The sequence below is a fragment of the Colossoma macropomum genome, unplaced genomic scaffold, assembly GCF_904425465.1.
Source record: "Colossoma macropomum unplaced genomic scaffold, Colossoma_macropomum, whole genome shotgun sequence".
NCBI classification, from domain to species: Eukaryota; Metazoa; Chordata; class Actinopteri; order Characiformes; family Serrasalmidae; genus Colossoma; species Colossoma macropomum.
Genome location: NW_023494791.1, coordinates 39,145,174 through 39,155,613, shown reverse-complemented (window position 1 = coordinate 39,155,613; position 10,440 = coordinate 39,145,174). Strand labels below are relative to the sequence as shown.

At 38.4% G+C, this 10,440-nt stretch overlaps 1 pseudogene; it reads right to left on the bottom strand.

The window, feature by feature from the left end:
* Positions 1 to 1,288: 1,288 nt before the first annotated feature.
* Positions 1,289 to 9,920, bottom strand: LOC118810914 (annotated as a pseudogene).
* Between the last annotated feature and the right edge of the window lie 520 nt (positions 9,921 to 10,440).

Below are 10,440 nucleotides of genomic sequence, written 5' to 3'. Positions count from 1 at the left end.
GTTAGGTCCTTAAGATTTAAGCAGTGTTTCCATACAGCCTTTTTTTGTTTGTTTTTCTTTTGCAGGTTTACATATATCCATCTTAAAAGCGCAGTAACAAAAACAGCCAGGATAAAGAGAGGTTGGAAAATGAATTAAGATTGGTACATAAAAAAGTAAACATCACAAGTAGACCTCAAGACAAAACATCAAATATAAGGAAAAAAAATGTAGGATATGGGCCCTTTAAGTCAATAAGTCTTTAAGTCTTTACATCTGAATTTCTCTCTGGTGTAAAAGTTCAAGCTCCTTCAGATTGCTGGGCAATCTCCTCTGTACAATCCTCTTCAGGTCATTTCAGTTTTCTATGCGACTCTATGGGTTTGGGCTCTGTCTGGGCAATTCCAAGACACCAGTGTTCCTTTTTTTAAGGATGGATTTTTAAAGATGAAACACATTATTACTTTTTAAACCATTCCCTGGTTGACTTAGATGGAGTTTGAATCGTTATCATGTTGGAAAAGAAAATTTGTCTTCATCTTTTTGAAAGGCCAGCAGGTTTTTTGCCAGAATATCTACCCCTTTGGAGGTAGTCATTATCCCATCTATCTTCACAAGAGCGCCTGTCCCAAATGAAGAGAAGCAGCCCAAAAACATGATGCTGTGTACTACTGTGTACTCAGAGTACTGTCCAATCATCATCAGCCTCTTCACCTGTCTACCATGGGGCAGATGCTACAGGAGGGTGAAGTCCAGGACAAGAAGACTGACAAATAGTTTCTATCTGCAGGTCATCAGGCTTGTGAACAACTCTTTCAAACACTGCCCCTCTCCTTTACTGACTGGTTGAACTCCAAATAACATACACACACACATTACTTATCAAGCCCTACTGAACTCTATATGCATACATACATTTATTGCTGTGGTCATTCCATTGTTATTTGCAATAATGCAGAGTTTACTTCCTGACCGCTGCCTTATGTTACTTTATGACTGTTGCTCTGTTTTTTTAACTATACTGCACATGTAACTTTCATGTCATGCTCCTCCCACAACACTGCACAATTCATTTTAACTACCCAGTCTACTTATTTATGTCTAACTCTTTATTTATGTGGTTGTTTTTTTGTGAATGGAGGTCTAGCAAAGTAAGAATTTCACTGTACAGGGTAACCACCTGTTGTACTGTGCATATGACAATAAAACTTGAATCTTGAATCTTAAAATGGAAAGGACTCACTGTAAAACAAAAAGACATGTTAATATGTCTCATACAAGCTTCAAATAAAACACGGAACATCTTTTATAAGTTTCCAGTATCTTTCTTTAATCTGAACGACCAAAAATGTTAATGTTAATCACTAACATACTACTAGAATCCCATAGGTGCGCTAGCAGAAATGAACATTATCGCAGAGGTGATTTTTTCATTTTCAGTTTTGACATTCGTTGCCCGAGCTGTAGGCCTAGCATTAATAATCACAGTTTGCCACTGCTAATTTCTATAGCTTCAACCCATATACTGAAAACGAGACTGCACCTGATTGAAGTACCGTAATCAATATCCTTGTGCATATTTAAAGTGTATAAAGGCAGTGTAATTGCTGTAAGGAATTATTTCCTATTTTGTTCTTCAATACTTTCAAAGTAAAAGCCTTGTTAATTTGCCTTTGCAGATTTTTTCCATTTTCTTTAAAGTAGTGTATGCTTTATGTCAAAAGGCACTTGAGTGCAGTAGTTATTTAGGCTTCTTGCTCTCCACTTTCTTCACAAACTGCATCAAGTCCTGGGCCAGCAGCACAGGTTCCTCAAAGGCTGCGAAGTGTCCCCCTCGCGGCATGTAGGTGTAGGAGCGGATGTCGTTGAACCTCGAGCGGGCCCAGACCCTGGGACAGTGCACCAGCTCATGGGGAAACGCTGCCAATCCCGTAGGTACATAGATTTTTGTTCTGTAAATACACAATACAGACATCTGTCAGGTGTTTCTAAATGGCGGTAAGACTTGCAAAGTCAGATTCCAAGAAGCCTCTGTACAACCAGGGGTAACGTAAAGCAGTTGTGCCCCATCCTGGTCGTGGAGATCTACTACCCTGCAGAATTTAGTTCTAACCCTGACCTAACACACCTGATCCAGATAATGAAGGCCTTAGGGGCATCTGAGTATTACAGCCTGGTGTTTTGGATCTGAACTCTAAACTGTCCAGGGTGCACTGCAAAAAAATTATCTTGACAAGTGAAATTATCTTAAATCTTGGATATATCAAATATTTCTTATTTTGACATTGTTCTTAACATATTATATGATTATTTAACTTATTTGTAGATATTTTGTACTTGTTTTAAGTGATTTACTCAAATTATCTCACTATATTGTCAGATAATTTGTCTTGTTCCAAGCACATTTCTGCCAAAATAGTGAGATAATCTGACTTAAACTTAAGTAAAATCAATTAATAATCTTATAATAATTTTACAACAATTTCAAGATGAGAAATATTAGATATATCAATTAGATTTAAGATCATTTCACTTGTCAAATTACCATTGCAGTATGGTAGATCTCCAGGACCAAGATTGAGCACCCCTGATATACAGGCATATGCACCTATGAACACCAGGGGGAGCTTGAGCCCCTGTTCTTTTGCCTGTGTATAATTTTTTGAGAATCATTTGAGTGAGGCAAAACTAAAGAAGCAAACTCTGGACACCAAACATGTTTTAGCAGATTTAACTATTTTTGGCAGATTTAACTATTTTAACTATATTTGCGTTAAGGGGGAAACTCTGCAAATTAGATTGATCACCTTTCGCCTTATCACTTCAGCACCTACAAAGGTGTGCTAAGTTGTCAACTCACAAATTGTCCAGTCTCTTGTAAAAGTTTGAGCTTGAGCCCAGGTTCTCTTTGTAGAAGCGCATGGACGGGACGATGGAGCCTGTAGTCCAGTAGATCATGATGTTGGTCAGGAGGTCATCCAAACTGAACTTTCTATGGTAAAACAAAGACTCTTAGAAACATAAAACAGCCTATTATGTTGTTTTATTAAAACATTTATCTTGTTGACCCATCTAGAGAACAGCAATCAGTACTGTTGTGGTACATTACTATGCATATGGTTTCTATGTGAACACAGCTTCATTGTGAAGGTGGGTAGAGCAGCCAATTTTTATTCAGTGAAATAATAAATCAAGTAGAAGTAAAAGTAGCCCAGCCAAGAAAAACTGAAGTACATAATGTGCCATTTGTCTCTTATTGACATTCCTTTAGTCTTAAATTAAATGCTACAGCTTAAAAATGTGAGAAGCAGTCTAGGTGATGAACCATCCATCCATCCATCATCTAAACCGCTTATCCTTCTGGGTCGCGGTGGGGTGCTGGAGCCTATCCCAGCTGTCATCGGGCGGAAGGCAGGATACACCCTGGACAGGTCGCCAGTCCATCGCAGGGCAGACAAACAGACATATACATCCACACACTCACACCTAGGGGCAATTTAGCACGTCCAATTGACCTGACTGCATGTTTTCAGACTGTGGGAGGAAACCGGAGTACCCGGAGGAAACCCACGCAGACACGGGGAGAACAGGCAAACTCCACACAGAAACGACCCTGGTCACCCAGCCGGGAATCGAACCCAGGCCATTCTTGCTGTGATGAACCAATAAAACATTATAAAATCAAACTCATCAAAATTTTGATGGATTTGTACTTCTTTGAGTATTTACACATGACAATAATATGTCTTCTAGGCACGTATACATGTGAGGAAAGTAATCTGTTTTTCACTCAGTTATGTAACTGATGACTAAATGTAAATAGTATTTACGTTGGTGAGAAGGTCATCCTTTTTTTTTCTTTACCTCTCTAAACCCCCATCTTCAAGGTCCCTGTTCTTAAAATCAGTCCAGGTGCTGAACTTCTCCAGGATGTATGCAGCCAGGCCAACTGGAGAGTCATTTAACCCACAGCCTGTGAGGGGAGACAAACTCCACAGAGTTAACAGAGGAATTACTGTATGAACCAATTCACTGTATTCACAGCTTTAGTCTACACGCAGTCTGCATAATACAGGCAAAAATTCACACTGTGAGATTGATCCCAAATATTCAGATTGTCATATGATATGCAATATGACTAAAGGCATGAAGTCAAATCGTCTTTTGAAATACATGTATGATACCAAATGTAAAACAGTCAAAATGATAAAAAAAAAAACCTGAAAAATAAATTCAACGGAAAATTACATAGAAGCTTCAACACTTTGTCTTTACTACAGCTTCTCTTGTTTTTCGGAGACTTGCTTTCAGTTTTTCAGATAAATCTACAGGGATGTTTTCCTACACCTTCAAAGTTCAGTCTTTGGTTGGCTGAATTTTCTGCCTCTCACAATCCAAGTAATCTAACTTATTCAGTCATGTTGTGGTCTGGACTCTGCACATCCTTTCAGGCTCACAGCACTGAGTCGTCTTCTCACAGTGAAAGGATGGACTGAAACACCTATGGATTTTTCCAGATCTGAAGCAGCTTGATTTTCTCCTCTCTCTCAAAGATGACAGCTTTAAGTGCTGTTTATCTGATGGGAACAGTATTGATGGTCTTGCATGTTTGTTAGGAATCAGATTTTCCCTGTATCTATTAATGATGTTTCTTAACTGAAGTTTTGGAAACTCACTTTTTTTTCTTTGACTTTCAACCTTCCTTATGCAAGTAGATTATCTTTTATCGAATCTCCTCATATATATCTCCTGAAAAATGATTAACTTGCATGTAAAGGTAATTTATTTGGAAATTAAAAAAAGAAAAGGTGATAAAAGTTTTCCCTCCTGACTCAGTAATGCCTCTTTCGTCCACATTTGTAGTGCACAGTCAGTCAATCACCGTGGACCTACTTCATAAAAATAAAACAAACCCAAGCTGATGTTAAACATGAAAAAAAAATGGTAATATTTTGTCAGGCCCTGTCAGACTCAGAGTGGATAGTAGACCTGTATGTATCATTCAGCCTTAGCAGAACCTTTGAATCACAAACTGTAAGCACTACATATAGTTGTTTAGATCCATCATTGACCCACTCTTTGATTTGTAACCAAGACAAATGTGTTTCAGATGCAAACTGCAGCTATAACAGAGCTTACTGTATCATACCTGCAGTATCAGGTTTGGTGGCTTGGATGTGCATGTAGCCAGATTCTCGTAGTATTTCATACACGTTTTTCTGCATGTAAGGATAGATTCGGCGAACATCTTCTCTGGTGAATCCCACCAGGAAAGGCAGATAACGGCCAACAAGGAGACAGACGATGGTCAGGGTGCTTCCTGCCCTGGCGTTGATCATGTTAAGATGAAGACCCCGAATACACCTTATTTGAGAAAGGAAAAACAAGTGGATAAAAAGTAGCACTCTGAGGGACATGCTCTGTATGAAAATGATTTTAATAGCTGGCAAATAAGGGTCAGTGATATAGCAAAAATATTGACATTTTTCACAGTACATGATATGTATAATGATATGACCCTAACCACATTCAACACAGACTGCGAAGTCTCCGTACACTACTTTAATTCAATGTTTGTTTGCAACAATAAGAAGGAACAGAAGAGAACAACACTGTTCTTAATAATAAAAGAAGAGAGTATCCTGAATCATGTTTCTTACTCAGGTTTCATCTGGGCCATGTTGCAGGTGATAAGAGCTCCCCAGTCTCCCCCTTGAATGTAATAGTCAGTGAAGTCCAGTCTGTTCATCAGCTTGTGGAAGATACGTGCAGCATCCAGGGAATTGAATCCTGCCATATCAAAAATCATACTCTAACTGTGTGGTATGAATATAAAATAATGTGTGGATGGTGTAGAGATAAATTGCTGATAAACTGTGCAGCAACCAATGGACTACAGTCAATAACTGTAAACCTACAAAGTGCTGCTATATGGTAGGTGTACCTTCTAAACAGGCACCTCAGTGTATGCTGACAGTCTTACCTTGTTTATGTGGAGCTTCAGAGTAGCCATACCCTGGGATGGAGGGGCAGATGACCTCAAAGACAAAGTCTCCCTCAGTCTCAGTGAGCAGAGGCAAGATCCTGTAGAACTCATAGAAGGAACCAGGCCAGCCATGTACCATCATGAGAGGCAGAACCTTCTGTCCAGCACGCTGGACAGGCTTCACATGGATGAAGTGCACATCCAAACCTAAGAAGACACCAGGGTTTCCGTTTTAAAGCTAAATTAAATTAGGAAAATTTAAATCCTAAAGGACACAATGTCCAGTAAAAGTATTCAACCAAAGTACATAGAAAGTTAGATAAATCCTCTGACAATGCATCTCCCTTCTGTTCTGCATATATTAATGAGGGTGGATCTGCTCCCACTTAAGTTACTGCTCACTCAAATTCAACTTCAGAAGCCACTGCTTAGTGCATCATATGAGGCAGCTGTATGGTTGCAATAGATTCATACATTTTGATTGAGAATATTTGTTTTCTGTAATGAATGCGCAACAAGATTCTGATAAAAGTAATGTCTTGTTTTCAATGTAGCCATTAACTAGACTCGACTGATTAAACTGCTCTGTTTCTCCTGCACAACACTGTTAGTGAGCAGTTGTGGTTTGCCGTTCGAGCTGCATTGCTTCAGTTTTAAACTGAATGATTAAGGTTAAGCTCGAGCACATCTCCAACTGCCAAGAAACGTTTGTCTTTAAAGACACTAGAAATAAACATAAACAGGTATGCCATCAGCCAACAATATACTTTTGTTAGCAAAGAGTTTATTTGAGACTGCTGGAGAATATGCAATGACTAGTCTTTCTTGGCCAACCAAATTAATTCTGGACACCATGACAGCCACCAAAAATTCCAAGCGGAAACTCTGGGACATAATTATATATATTAATTAAATAATCATATATAGTTGAACAATGAAGTCGAATTTCCAAGGATGTTATATGGTGGCCTAGGAGGGTATGTTAAGTGTGTGGTATTTTTGCAAAATGACCATTTCCAAACGAACAATAATAACTTTCCACTGAAGTTCACATTAATTGTGACTGGAGCAGATCTCAATTTATGACAATGTTCCTCTTCAAGCCAGAATGTAATGAACTTACCCTCAATGTTGGTTTTGAAGTGAGGGTACTTGTTAAGCACCCTAACCTGCTTTCTCCCAGTCAAACTCATCCCTCCAGTATTTGGCCACCTTTTTGAGATAGGCAGAGTTAAAGCCATAGTGGAACCGGCCATCTTCCAGACTCTCTGTGTATCTTGTTTGGTCGATGCGTTGGTAAAGATCCTGAAGGGAGCAGAGATTAATGTGGTTAATATTATTTCTGAATATAAGTACTAAGAACATGAACTTGTTACACCTACAAGGTGTTTCCGAAAGGGTGCATGTACAGAGATATTTGTGATGTTTTCAGCTATGGTTTTTGGGAGCCTGTTTGGGAATGGACATCTCAGACTCTGATGGACCTTTTCCGACTTTAGATGGCACTGAACCAATACTCAGTATTTTGGATCAGACATTGAAGGAAAAAGATTAAAATCCTGATGCGGTTTGTTAAGAAATTTTGCCTGAAATTTCACAAAACTGCTTGTAGCACAACATAAACTGAAGTAAAATAGGTCAGGTGAGCCTAACGTTAACATAAGAACAATGAGTAGCTAGTTAAGAATTACACTAGAATTACATTTCCTTCAACCCCTAAAAAGGTCAGGGCCCACCAGCAGGCCCAAAGTTTTATTACACACTTCTACAACTTAAGAATAGCTCAACCAGTTTGCACTGAAGTCCATGTAGTTACTGAATAATAAGGCTTAGTATGTAATAAGCCTGGAATACGTTTAGATGGATATCTTAAGTCATTAAACATATTAAAAATACTTAAAAATTCTTAAGCCTATACTCAAGTTTTCATAATCGCTACCAGAAAAGAAAAAGTGGCATCATTCCATCTCTGTTTTTTCCAGATAGGCTAGCTGTTTTAAAGAAGGGAAGATTTTTAAGCCTTAACTTTATTCTACCTGTATCATTTCTTCAGAGGTCTCCACAACAAAAGGACGTATAGTCCTGTCCTCTGACAGGGGCCTCTCTCCTACTCTCCACCAGCCATCTCCAACTGGGATCTTCTTTGTTTTTTTCCTCCATGCCAAGTAGCATAGAAGACCTCCAATTCCCACAGAGGAGACAGCCAATACTTTAAGTTTGCAGGGGTCAAGTTCGGTAAGGGCCTTCCTAAAAAGCACAAGAGGAAATTTGCAAGAAGACAAGCAACATCTGGGTACCAAAAGGTCACTGTGAGAATAGAACAACCTGAAATTTCACATTTCAAGAGTCACTGTTTCTTACGACTGATTGATCAAAGTGCCCCGACACCCGTTGTTCAAACATGCATGAGACAAACCATAGGTAGTGCTATACTTCTAATTTAATGAAATTTAGTCACAATCCCCTGGCGTAGGGATAAAATAGCAACAGCAAAAGTAAGGGGGAGACACATTGATTGAAATGTGGTGGGTTTTGCAAAAACAACAAAAGCTCTTCCTATAATGGGTGCAGTAAAACAGCAGTGAGTACGTCAGCAGTGTCTGACAGTTGAAAGCTCAGTCTGTAGTATTGTTTAGCAATTTTTCACTCTTCCAGGTGAGGATAAAGACATCAAGCACTACATGACAATTAAATGTCCCTGGATGTAAACTAAATAGTGTTAAACAGGAATAGTGTTCATTTTTTTCATTTTGCAAAGGGTTCTCAGGTATAACATTAGCTAGCTTGGAAGCTATAATGCTAGCATAATTAGCATGTATGCTATTTGCCAGAGAATGATTGAATTTTGATCATATTTTATACCCTCCAAAGAAATTTTACAATTTGTTTTACTTTATCTATAAGTGATAACTGCAGACATTGCAAAAATTGGAAGACAAATCTAAAAATTTGTATTTTTTTTGTAAACTGTTGTTAATTTACAGAATTGTTTTGTTATTATCAGCAGTAGCAGTAGCATTATATTATAGTAGTATACTATAATGATTTATGGAAATTTCTGAAGGGTAAAATTTGGGCATCTACCAGTCTGTGAGGGAAGGTGGACTAACCTGCACATCATATATTTTGTACCACAGACACTTGGCAAATGCCATACAGCTGATGGCGGCCAATCAAAACTAGTCTTGTCTTCTTTAGCTGAGGTGAGTGGAAGCATAAGCTACTCCAGTCTATCTTTTTTGGAAAGGAAAATGATATCCTTTGCCAACAACTTATAATGATCACAAAAGAAAACTGGTTTCAATATAAAGAACACACAGTATTTCTTCTTAACTTAGCAGTGTCTGAAGTTTGTAACCCAAATGACAATACTGACTTACAAATTCAGCTTGTGATTGTTGGTTTTATGGGTTGGATTAGGTTTATTATCCCTTAAGTTCACTACTTCCATTTAGATGAATTCACATTACTTGAAATATTCTGTTTTTCTCCTTTACTAGTTAACTTTGAACAAGAGGGAGAATGTTTTAAGGGATGGAACGAAACTGGGCCTTTTAGGGCCAACAAGTTCACAGAACACATTAAATGGAAAAGCCTTTAGTATTCTGTGCGCCTTTTCAGTTATGTAACCAATTGGCTCGAAAAGACGAGCTAAACCCAGCTGGTTTTACATCACAATACAAGCAGCCTCGCTGAACAACAGAAATGTGTCAATTACCACCTCGGTGGGCTCCCAAATTACTGTCAAATTCTGGCAAGAAACTCTCTGCAACTTGCCAGAGTCTTATTATACAAACCCGTAATAAAGTCGTGGCCTACTCACTGAATAGTTTCAACTGTCTGCATGATTTGGTTCCAGTCTCTCAGTATCACCCACAGTGGTTGTGGAAATACGCTTGTATGCTGTAATAAATAAACCTGCAGAGTTTGAAGTTGAAGTTCACTTCCGTAGTAGAGTCCAAAGGTTATGTCTGCAAAAATGGTCAGAGGAGGTGTGACCCAAAGCAAGCGTACAATTCAGCATAAAAGGCTAGACATTCATAACTCTATTTACATTAAGCTAGAACATAAGAATAACCCTGTTAACAAATATATTCATACTATATATTAAAGCTAAGGTTGTCAGAACGATTAAAAAAAATCCTAATGTCTTCATACTGAAATGCAGGTATGTTGAAATAAGTCGAAACCCAGTTTTGACTCTCAGGCCAAAAGCTTCTTACATATTCAAACAAATCAATGGTTGGCTCAAAGGTTTCATACTGAGAATGACAAAAGCTGCAAGGAGATTTTTCTCCACTTGTCCTCTCCTCACAGGGAGTGTGGTGGAAGAAGGTTTTGTCAGAATACAGGTGGGAAAATAAAAATAATGAGGGTGAAAAGGGCACGAAGTCCAAGCTGTGTTGTGTTAGTTTACATAATATATTTGTTTGGTCATAATTTCACTGTGGCATTAAGGAGAGACAATCTACAAT